Source organism: Hyaena hyaena, unplaced genomic scaffold, assembly GCF_003009895.1.
Source record: "Hyaena hyaena isolate Hyena2069 unplaced genomic scaffold, ASM300989v1 scaffold_297, whole genome shotgun sequence".
In the NCBI taxonomy this organism is placed as follows: domain Eukaryota; kingdom Metazoa; phylum Chordata; class Mammalia; order Carnivora; family Hyaenidae; genus Hyaena; species Hyaena hyaena.
The window spans coordinates 382161-394152 of NW_024080929.1; the positions used below are offsets into that span (position 1 = coordinate 382161).

Consider the following 11992-nt stretch of genomic DNA (forward strand, 5'->3'; position numbering starts at 1 on the left):
GGATTTTCTGTGCATTTGTGTGCCTTTGTTCCCTGTGTGTTTGTCTGTCTGTTTTCTTCTCCAGGGCTACCTCAAGAAACAAGCCAAAGTACACATGGTGGAGAGTCCCAAATACCACTATGAGTAGGGAAATGAAATAACCAAACTCTCAACAAGAGAGACGAAGAGACACGATTCAAAGAAAACTTCCTGAATGGACAGGCCCTGGACGGTCAATGGGCCTTCTTTAATACATCAGTACTTGTAGGTGCAGAGAGCATAACAAGCTTTTAAAACTAACAAGAGCCAGAAAGCTAGCCAAAATGATGAAACGGAAAAACTCTCCTCTAGGGTGAGAGAGAATCCTAAGCAGACTCTGCGCTGTTAGCACAGAGCCAGATGTGGGGCTTGAACCCATGAAATGTGAAATTATGAACTGAGCTGAAATCCAGAGTCTGACCCTTAATTGACTAAGCCACCCAGGTACACCTGAGGTTGGGGTTGAAAACAGAGATGAAAGCTCACATTAAAACACTTAGGGCTCCAGAATATGGATTCATCCATGAGGAAATCTCTAGGCTTTCCTGAGGAAATCTTTCTAATGCATACTGCACATTCGCTATTGTTAACTACATGGTACTATTCTCTGTTTTAAAATTTCAGGAAATCCATTCATTTGCCAGAAAGGGGGAAAATGAGAAAAGAGGGTTCTACCACACTGAACCCTCTCAGTTGTTCATACTTTAAATTACAAAGCCCAAGATTGCCAACTCTGCCCCAAACAGAGTTCCTTGGCCTGGTCCAGGAGATAAAGTGTGCTATTAGTTAAAGATTAAAGAACAGATAGACACTGGTGAGAAAGTCTAAGTTTTTAGAATCCACAGGGATTTACCTTGGCTGATGAAACAAACGAGATATTTTTTGAATAATAGAATAAAATAAACCTTTTCAAACCCACAAAATAAAAATAGAACATAAAGCATTGATTCCAGGGAACACACACGAAGGCCTCCAGTCCTTTGTGTGATGTCAGCACCTGTAAGAGCAAACTTTATGGCTTGAGTGTCTTACATGATGCATCCTGAGGAGTACTGATTCTTGTGTGTATATGGGGACGGGTGTAGGGGATAAATGGAAGAAGTTAGTCAAGAAACTGGCAAAAGTCAAGACACAGAAGGGCTCATAGGAAGACCAACTCCGTATTAGAAGGTCCATTGGCAAACCTAAGGAATAGATGAGCAGCAAGGTCAGAATGGGCAATCGTTGATGGGGAAGTCTCTTAACCTTTCTGATCTGTCCTGAATGATTGCCTTAGCAAAGCTGAAGTGGTCATCTTCTCTTAAAATATAATAATAGCTTCCTCTCACTAAAAAAAGAAAATAAAGTAATTGAGGGGGAAAAACCCACAGCACATCGGTAAAAACTCACTAAAGTGCAAGCTGCCACGTTGAAACTTACAAAGATGTTTTCATTTCCTGATGATGTCTTTGGTTTGTCCCTTGTGGCAAGCGTACCAATACTTTATTTTCAGTGATAGAATGTTTTTATCAAGGGCTTCCTTTTATTCCCTAGGGGAAACATTGGAAAGCATTTTTTTCTACCCTTGCCCAATGGAAGAAAACAAAATAAAGGACAGTAAGAAAAGCGGGGTGGGGGGTGGGGGGGGAACCAAGGCCTTATACACAACTGGCTCAATAAATTCTACACATTGTATAAACTCTACATTTCGTGTATATTTTTATTTTTATTTTTTTTTAATGTTTTTATTTATTTCTAGGAGAGAGAGAGAGAGACAGTGTGAGCAGGGGAGGGTCAGAGAGAGAGGGAGCCACAGACTGAAACACGCTCCAGGCTCCGAGCTGGCAGTCAGCACAGAGCCCGACGCGGGGCTCGAACCCACGAACCGCGAGATCATGACCCAAGCGAAAGTCGGACGCTTAACCGACTAAGCCACCCAGGCGCCCCCTTTCATGTATATTTTTAAAGCCAAGTTTTATAGAAACTGGAGTAGGAAAAAACACCTGGAGACTGGGTATTTGGGAATCCCACCAAAGGGAAAATCAGGTTATATGCATCAAGGATTAGCTACCCTTTAGGGAAACATGAAGACAAGCTGATGCAACCTCAATTAAAGGTACAGTCAAGAATTTGATTCTCATCTCTTATTCTGGGCTAAAATGGAAGCTCAGAAGTGGTGGCTGTTGCTTTGAGTAACAATCCACGTTTTAATGATTTCTAGCCAAGTTCAGACCAGATGACCTTGAGGACAATCAGCCCATTAATCAGCAGAATGCCTCATGATTATTTGATGTGATTCAGCTCTCTATTTTCACACAAAACTCTATTATTAGCCTTATTTCTATCAAAGAGCCACAGGCAGAAAGCCAGCTATGGACAACCTGAATATTTGCATTTACAGGAAAATGTTGTTCTGCAAAGGATGGAAGTCAGTGAGAACTGAAGCTGGCTGTGGAATAAGGAGATGAAAGTGTGAGTGTGTGTCACTCATATAGTCATGGCTGCCGCAGCTAGTTAGTGGTCTTCTCCATAGGTAGCGCATTCAGAGATCACTTTGAGTCCCACTTGATAGGTACAAGAGTAGCCTTGGAATCCAAGAACTCAGATAGGACAACAAGGTTCTCTCTGAAAGCAGAGTGTTGTCTTAGTTCAGAGGACCTGAACTGCAAAAATTTGATTACAGATCTAGCAAGAATTCTCATTTTATTCCTTTCCTTTTCTGATGCCAAAGAAAAGGCTTCAAAGACCTCTGTCAGCCTTGACCACAGCCAATTCTAGATTTCAAGGTCACAAGACACACTTGGCAAAAGACTAGATAAAGGAGGCTTAAAGAGTTGAAAGCCCTTTAAACTCAATTCCATTTAAGTGGGAAACAATATCACAGATCCTTAGAAAAAGCCTTGAATTACTGAATCACCACCTCATTGGTCAGAGATGGTTACATAGGAACAGTGAGAGGTTTTAATTATTTCTTTCATAATTTATTGTCAAGTTGGTTTCCATATAACACCCAGTGCCCATCCCAACAACTGCCATCATCCATGACCATTACCCCCCTTCCCCTCTTCCCCACCCCCAATAACCCTCAGTTTGTTCTCAGTATTCAAGAGTCTCTCATGCTTTGCCTCCCTCCCTCTCCCCCACTATTTTTCCCCTTCTCCTCCCCCATGGTCCTCCGTTAGCTTCCTCATACTCCACCTATATGTGCAAACATATGGTATCTGTCCTTCTCTGCCTGACTTATTTCAATCAGGATAACACCCTAAGATTCCATCCACATTGCTACAAATGGCCAGATTTCATTCTTTCTCATTGCCATGTAGTATTCCATCGTATAGATAAACCACATCTTCTTGATCCATTCATCAGTTGATGGATACTTAGGCTCTTTCCATGTTTTGTTTGTGGATAATTGAAATGATGTTGAATTTTGTCAAATTCTTCTTCCTATGATTTTTGATATGAGAGTATAGCTTTTCTTCTTTAATCTGTTATTATGTTGAACTAAACTAATTGATTTTCAGTGATGAATCATCCTTATATTCCTGAGATAAACTTCATTTGGTTCTGATATATTATCATTTTTATATATTATTAATCTTTATTTGCTAATATTTTATTCAGGGCTTTGCATCTATATTTATTATGGATATTAAGTTTCTTTAAAGTTTTTGTCTGATTTTTTAATGTTTATTTATTTTGAGAGAGAGAGAAAGAGCATGAGCAGGGAAGGGGCAGAGAGAGAAGAAGAGAGAGAATCCAAGCAGGTTCTGCACTGTCAGTACAGAGCCGAATGCAGGCAGGGCTCTATCCCACAAATGGTAAGATCATGACGTGAGCCCAATTCAAGAGTTAGACGCTCAACCAACAGAGCCACCCAGGTGCCCCTGTCTGATTTTTATATTAGGGTTACATTGACCTTTTCTTTCTGTAAGAGATTGTATAGATTTAGTACCAGTCCTTTCTTAAATGATTGACAGGATCCTCCAGTGGAGCCATCTGGACCTGAAATCTTCTTATTGGAAATTCTTTAACTATGAATTCAAATTATTTAATAAATATAGAACTATCTAGTTACTTATTTCCTTTTGAGTGAACTTTAGTAGTTTGTGTCTTTTAAGAACTGGTTCAATTTAAGTTCTCAGATTTATAGGCATACAATTTTCTTTAGTATTCCCTTAATATACTTTTATACCTGTATCCTCTGTAGTGATACCCCCTCTTTCATTCCTGATATTGGCCATCTGTGTCTTCATTCTTTTTTGTTGTTGTTGTTAGTATTGCTACAAATTAATCAATTTTAATGAAAATGTCAAAGATATAGCTTCTAGTTTCATTGACTTTTCTCAATTATTTTTGTTTCACTTTCAGTGATTCTGCTTTTATCTTTACCATTTCCTCCCTTCTGTTTTCTTTGAATTTAACTTGCTCACCTTTACTAGTTTCTTAAGGTAGATGCTTACATCCTCACTTTGAAACCTTTTGCTAAAAGATGATTTAGTGCTATATACTTCCCTTGAACAAGTACATTAGATGTATCTCATAAATATTGCAACTTAAATGTACTTCAATTCAAAATATGTTCTCATTTCCCATGAGTTTTTCTCTTTAATTCATTGGTTACTTAGTAATGTTTTCCAAATATTTGAGGTGTTCCAGGTATTTTATATCTCTTCTTTCTATCTAGTTTAACATCATTATGGTCAGCAAGCATACTTTGTTTGACTTCTATCCTTGTACAATTTTAAGGTATATTTGTGGCCCAGAATATGTTTCATGTGCACTTGATAAGAAGATGCATTCAACTTATTGATAATGTTGTTTAGGTTTTCTATATTCATATTCATCTGGGACACCTGTACTGAAGTTACCATATACATTTATGGATTTGCCTATTTCCTCTTTCAGTTCTATCTTTAAGTTCTATCTTTCAGTTCCTCTTTACGTTCTATCAGCTGTATTTTGAAGATCTGTTGTTAGATGCTTATACATTTACAATTGTTATGTCTTCTTGGCGAACTGATTCTTTCATAATTATCTAATTCCTTCTTTATTCCTGGTAATATTTATTGCTCTGAAGTTTACTTTGTCTGGAATCAATATAGCCACACCACAGCATTCTTTCAATTATTATTGGCGTTATATATCTTTTCCATCGTTTTACTTTAAAAAAAAAAAACAGGTTTCATGTTTTAACAAAGCCAATTAGTCTGATAGTTCCGAGATATAAAATTAACCAGTTTTGAAGTGATTTGTGATAACAGCACACACATCAATCCTTCCTCAGGGGAACAGTCTCCCCCCTGATGCCCTCCTTGGTTATGATGCAGATTCTGAGTGTATTCTTAGTGTACATGTCCATCTCCCCTGGCTCTGCTCCAAGGACAGTGGGACATGCTCCACATTCTGCGTGTTCTTAAAACCAACCTGATTGTCAAGCAGGGTTTGTAGCATGGCACTTGCTGAGCCTCCAGCCTTGAAGAAGTCTCTCTGGTAGCACCCTAGTGGGTCAGAGTTGTACACAGCTCCTTTGCCTTCTTCATCCCGTCCCCCAGTGATGTTGTAAACAGGGTGGAAAGAAGCACCTTATGAATAGGCGATTGTACACACCGTTTCAGCAATCGCTTCCGTCGTAATCCTCTTATTATTAGAATACTTATACATCTTTAGTCTTGTTTCAATAATCATCGTCAGGGAAAGACAGTCTCCATGAAAACCGTGACATCCAATGACTGTTTTGTCTGTAAATTTGTAACACTTGGAGCCATCTTGGCTGTGAACTGAAAACACTTCACTCAATCAAGTATCAGAAGCCACAACTGAAAACTCTCCTCAAGCAATTGCCAGTATAGTACATCCATTGGAAGCATAGGGCAGGAAGTGCAGCTGCAAAGGGCCCACGGAGCTGTCAGGCTTCATCACCAGGTCTAGGCCAGGTCTCCAGCACACCACTGTCATGGACAACATTGCACAGCTCTGGCTACTGCTATTTCACGCGAGAGGGCTTCATCATTTTACTTTCAACCTATATATATATATCTTTATATTTTATATTTAAAGCGCATTTCTTATAGACAGCATATAACTGGGTCTTGTTTTGATTATTTCAATTTCTGCCTTTTAATTTGTGTGTTTAGATTTTTAACCTTCAGTGTAATGGTTGGCAAGGATTTGATTTAGATGTGATATTATTTGTTTCTTTTCTCCCCTCTGTTCTTTTCTTACCCTTTTCCTGCTTTCTTTTGGATTACCTGGGTAGATTTTACTATTTCTATTTCAGTGCAACAAGTTGGCTTTTTTGTTGTTTTTCTTTGAATTATGTTTTGAATAATTTCAGTAGAGACTATAATATATACATTTACCTTTCATAATCAATTTAGGTAGTATTTTACCACTTTAAACAAAATACAGAAGCGATCTAACCATATGGGACCCTTTACTGTTTTATATTTTAATATGTATATCATCTATTTACATTGAAACTCTACGAGACACTGTCACGCTTTTGATTTCAGCAGTAACACACATTTTAAAGAATTTAGGAGAAATATTTTTTTTTTATTTTTATCCATAGATTTACTATCTTCTATGCTCTTCCTTCATTTCTTGAAAATTCCAGTTTTTCCCTAGAGATCCTAAAGATCTGAGTTTAGCATTTCTTGTAGAACGTATCTGCTGTTCACAGAGTCTCTTGGTCTTCCTTTGCCTAAGAATGTCTTTATTTCACATTTACTCATGAAGCATATCCACACTACATGGAGAATATTCTGGGTTAACAGTTCTTTGTTTTCAGCACCTTAAAAATGTCCCACTGTCTTCTGGTCTCCATGGTTTCTGATGACAAATCCACAGATGTTTGATTCATTGTTCCCGTATATATAAAACTTATGATGTCTTCACTGGCTGCTTTAAGGATTTCTATTATTTTTTAAATATCATTTATTGTCAAATTGGTCTCCATAAAACACCCAGTGCTCATCACAACAAGTGCCCTCCTCAATGCCCAACACCCACTTTCCCCTCTCCCCCACCCCCCATCAAGTATTGTTTGTTCTCAGTATTCAAGAGTCTCCTATGGTTTGCCTCCATCCTTCTCTGTAACTTTTTTTAAAATCCATTCCCCTTCCCCGTGGTCTTCTGTTAAGTTCCTCAAGATCCACATATGAGTGAAAACATGTGGTATCTGTCATTCTCTGCCTGACTTATTTCACTTAGCATCATACCCTCCAGTTCCATCCACATTGCTGCAAATGACCAGATTTCATTCTTTCTCAGTGCCAGGTAGTATTCCATTGTATATACAAACCGCATCTTCTTTACCCATTTGTCAGTTGATGGGCATTTAGGCTCTTTCCTTGATTTGGCTATTGTTGAAAGTGCTACTATAAACATTGGGGTACATATGCCCCTATGCATCAGCACTTCTGTACCCCTTGGGTAAATTCCTAGCAGAGCTATTGCTGGGTCATAGGGGAGTTCTAGTCTTAATTTTTTGAGGAACCTCCACACTGTTTTCCNTGTTCATATCTTCTGCCCATTTCTTCACTGGGTTGTTTGTTTTTCGGGCGTGTAGTTTGGTGAGTTCCTTATAGATTCTGGATATTAACCTTTTATCTGATATGTCATTTGCAACTATCTTTTCCCATTCCTTTGGTTGCCTTTTAATTTGTAGATTGTTTCCTTTGCAGTGCAAAAGCTTTTTACCTTGATAAGGTCCCAATAGTTCATTTGCTTTTAATTCCCTTGCCTTTGGAGAGGTGTGGAGTAAGAAATTGCTGAGGCTGATATCAAAAGTTGTTTACTCCTTTCTCCACTAGTGTTTTGATGGTTTCCTGTCTCACATTCAGGTCCTTCATCCATTTTGAGTTTATTTTTCTGTGTGGTGTGAGAAAATAATCTAGTTTCATTCTTCTGCATGTTGCTGTCCAGTTCTCCCAGCACCATCTGTCAAAGAGGCTGTCTTTTTTCCACCGGATACTGTTTCCTGCTTTGTCAAAGATTAGTTGTCCATACATTTAAGGGTCCAATTCTTAGTTCTCTATTCTATTCCATTGGTCTATGTGTCTGTTTTTGTGCTAATACCATACTGTCTTAATGATGACAGCTTTGTAGCAGAGGCTAAAGTCTGGGATAGTGATGCTTCCCATTTTGATTTTCTTCTTCAATATTATTTTAGCTATTACTTTGGGGTCTTTTGTGGTTCTCTACAAATTTCAGGATAGTTTGTTCCAGTTTTGAGAAGAATGCTGGTGCCATTTTGATTGGGATTGCACTGAATGTGTAGATTGCTTTGGGCAGTAATGACATTTTAACAATATTTATTAGTCTGATCCATGAGCATGAAATGTTTTTCCATATCTTTGTGTCTTCTTCAATTTCCTTCCTAAGTTTTCTATACTTTTCATCATAGAGACCTCCTATATCTTTGGTTAGGTTTCTTCCTAGGTATTTTATGGTTTTTTGTGCAATTGTGAATGGGATCAATTTCTTAATTTCTCTTTCTGTTGCTTCATTGTTGGTGTATCAAAATGCAACCGATTTCTGTAGGTTGATTTTGTATCCTGCGACTTTGCTGAATTCATGGATCAGTTCTAGTAGGCTTCTGGTGGAGTCTGCCAGGTTTTCTGAGTATCATGTCGTCTGTGCAAAGTGAAAGTTTGACTTTGCCAATTCTGATACCTTCTATTTCCTTTTGTTGTTTGATGGCTGATGCGAGGACTTCCAGCACTATGTTAAACAACAGTGGTGAGAGTGGACATCCCTGTCGTGTGCCTGATTTCAGGGGGAAAGCTCTCAGTTTTTCCCCGTTGAGGATGATGTTAGCTGAGGGCTTCTCATAGATGGCTTTTATGATGTTTAAGTAAGTTCCTTCTATCCTTTCTCGAGACTCTTTAAGAAAGAATGCTGTATTTTTGTCAAATGCTTTTCCTGTGTCTATCGACAGGATCATATGGTTTCTATATTTTCTATTTTTAATGTGATATATCACATTGATGGATTTGGAAATATTGAACCTTCCCTGTAATGCAGGAATGAATCCCACATGATTATGGTGGAGTATTCTTTTTATGTGTTTTTGAATTCGATTTGCAAGTATCTTGTTTAGGATTTTTGCATCTGTATTCATCAAGGATATTGACCTATAGTTCTCTTTTTTTGCTGGGTCTCTCTCTGGCTTGGAATTCAAAGTGATACTGGCTTTGTAGAAGGAGTCCAGAAGTTTTCCATCCATTTCTATTTTTTTGGAATAACTTGAGATGAATGGGTAGTAACTCGGAGTTAATGTCTGGTAGAATACTCCATGGTGGCCATCTGGCCCAGGGCTCTTATTTGTTGAGAGATTTCTGACAACTGGTTGAATTTCTTCACTAGTTATGGGTCTGTTCAGGTTTTCTCTCTTCCCGTGTGAATTTTGGCAGTGAGTTGTGTTTAGGAATTTGTTCATTTCTTCTAAGTTGTCCAGTTTGTGGGCATATAATTTTTCATGGTATTCTCTTTTAATTGCTCATATTTCTGAGGGATTGATTGTAATAAGTCAATTTTCATTCATGATTTTGTCTATTTGGGTGCTCTCTCTTTTCTTTTTGAGAAGCCTGGCTAGAGGTTGGTCAATTTTGCTTATTTTTTCAAAAAAACAACTCTTGGTTTCAATGATCTTTTCAACTGTTTCTTTGGTTTCTATATTGTTCATTTCTGCCCTGATCTTTACTATTTCTCTTCGCCTACTGGGTTTGGGGTGCTCTTGTTGCTCTCCTTCTAGTTCTTTTAAGTGCGCTGTTAAATTTTGTACTTGTGCTTTTTCTAATTTCTTGAAACTGGCCTGGAACGCAATGTACTTGCCTCTTAGGACTGCATTTGCCTCATCCCAGAGAGTTTGGGTTGTTGTATTTTCATTTTCATTTGTTTCCATATAGTTTTAAATTTCTTCTCTAATTGCCTGATTGTCCCATTCGTTCTTTAGTAGGGTGTTCTTTAACCTCCATGTTTTTGGAGGTTTTCCAGACTTCTTCCGGTGATTGATTTCAAGTTTCATAGCATTGTGATCTGAAAGTGTGCCTGGTATGATCTCGATTCTTTTATATTTATTGAGGGCTGCTTTATGTCCCAGTATGTGATCTATCTTGGAGAATGTGCCATGCGCACTTGAGAAGATGTGAATTCCAGGGCCTCAGGATGTAGAGTTCTAAATATATCTGTCAAATCCATCTGGTCCAATGGGTGCTTCAAGTCCATTGTTTCTTTAGTGATTTTCTGTCTAGTTGATTTATCCATTGCTGTTAGTGGAGTATTAAAATCCCCTGCTATTAACACATTCTTATCCATAAGGTCGTTTCTGTTTGAGGTTAACTGTTTTATGTATTTGGGTGTGCTGGTATTTGGTGCATAGACATTTATAATTGTTGGCTTTTCCTAATGGATAGACCCTGTAATTATTATATAATGCCCTTCTTCATCACTTGTTACTGTCTTTACTTTAAAGTCCAGTTTGTCTGATGTAAGTATAGCTACTCCAGCTTTCTTTTGTCTTCCAGTAGCATGGTATGTATTTCTCCATCCCCTTACTTTCCATCTGAAGGTGTCCTCATGTCTAAAATGAGTCTCTTGTAGACAGCAAATAGATGGATTTTATTTTCTTATCCATTCTGCCTCCCTATGTCTTCTGATTGGGGCATTTAGTCCATTTATATTCAGTGTTATTATTGAAAAATATGGGTTTAGAGTCATTGTATTCTTTGTAGGATTCATGCTAGTGGTGGTATCGTTAGTACCTTGCGTTCCTTGCAACATTTCCCTCAGTCCCCCTCAGTGTTTCTTGTAGGGCTGGTTTAGTGGTGACGAATTCTTTCACTTTTTGTTATTTGGAAAGCTTTTATCTCTCCTTCTATTCTGAATGACAGGCTTGCTGGATAGAGGATTCTTGGCTGCACATTTTTTCTGTTCATCACATTGAAGATTTCCTGCCATTTCTTTCTGCCCTGCCACGTTTCAGTAGATAGGTCTGTCACCACTCGGATAGGTTTCCCTTTGTATGTTAGGGCCCTTTTCTCCCTAGCTGCTTTCAGAATTCTCTCTATGTCTTTATATTTTGCCAGTTTCATTATAATATGTCATGCAGAGGATCAATTCAAGGTACATCTTAAGGGAGTTCTCTGTGCCTTTTGGATTTCAATGTCTGTTTCCTTCTCCAGATTGGAGAAGTTCTTGTCTATAATTTTTTCAAGGACTTCTGAAGCACCTTTTCATCTCTCTTCCTCTTCTTGAATTCCTATGATATGGATATTGTTCTGGATGATTGTATCACTCAGTTCTCGAACTCTTCTTTTATGCTCCTGGATCAGTTTATCTGTCTTTTTCCTGTCTTCCTCTTTTTCTATAATTGTGTCTTCTAATTCACCTCTTCTCCTTTCTGCCTCTTAAATCTGTGCATTGCACACCTCCATTTTATTATGCACCTCATTTATAGCATTTTTTAATTCATCACAACTATTTTTAAGCTCCATATTCTTTGTAGCAATAGCTTCTCTTCTGTCTTCTGAGCCTTTTTAAAGCCTAGAGATTAATTTATGACTGTTGTTCTAAATTCTTGTTCAAGTATGTTTTTTATATCTGTTTTGAGCAGTTCTTTAGCTGTTATTTCTTTCTGGAATTTCTTTGGAAGAGAGTTCTTCCGTTTTATCAGTTCAGCTAGCCTTTTATATCTTATTAATTTTAAAAGCTTGTTATGCACTCTGCACCTGCAAATACTACTATATTAAAGATGGCTCATTGACTGTCCAGGGCCTGTCCTTTCAGAAAGCATTCTTTGAATCGTGTCTCTTGGTCTCTCTTGTTGACTCTTTGGTTAGTTTATTTCTGTACTCGTAGTGGTATTGGGGACTCTCCACTATATGTACTTTGGCTTGTTTCTTGAGGTAGCCCTGGAGAAGAAAACAGTGGGGCAAACACACAGGGAACAAAGGCACAGACAAATCCAAAAAACAAGCTAATTGAAGGC

The 11992-nt window shown here is 38.1% G+C and overlaps 1 pseudogene; it reads right to left on the reverse strand.

Annotated features, from left to right (window-relative positions):
• Nucleotides 1-5269: 5269 nt before the first annotated feature.
• On the reverse strand, nt 5270-5964 carry LOC120241993 (annotated as a pseudogene).
• Between the last annotated feature and the right edge of the window lie 6028 nt (nt 5965-11992).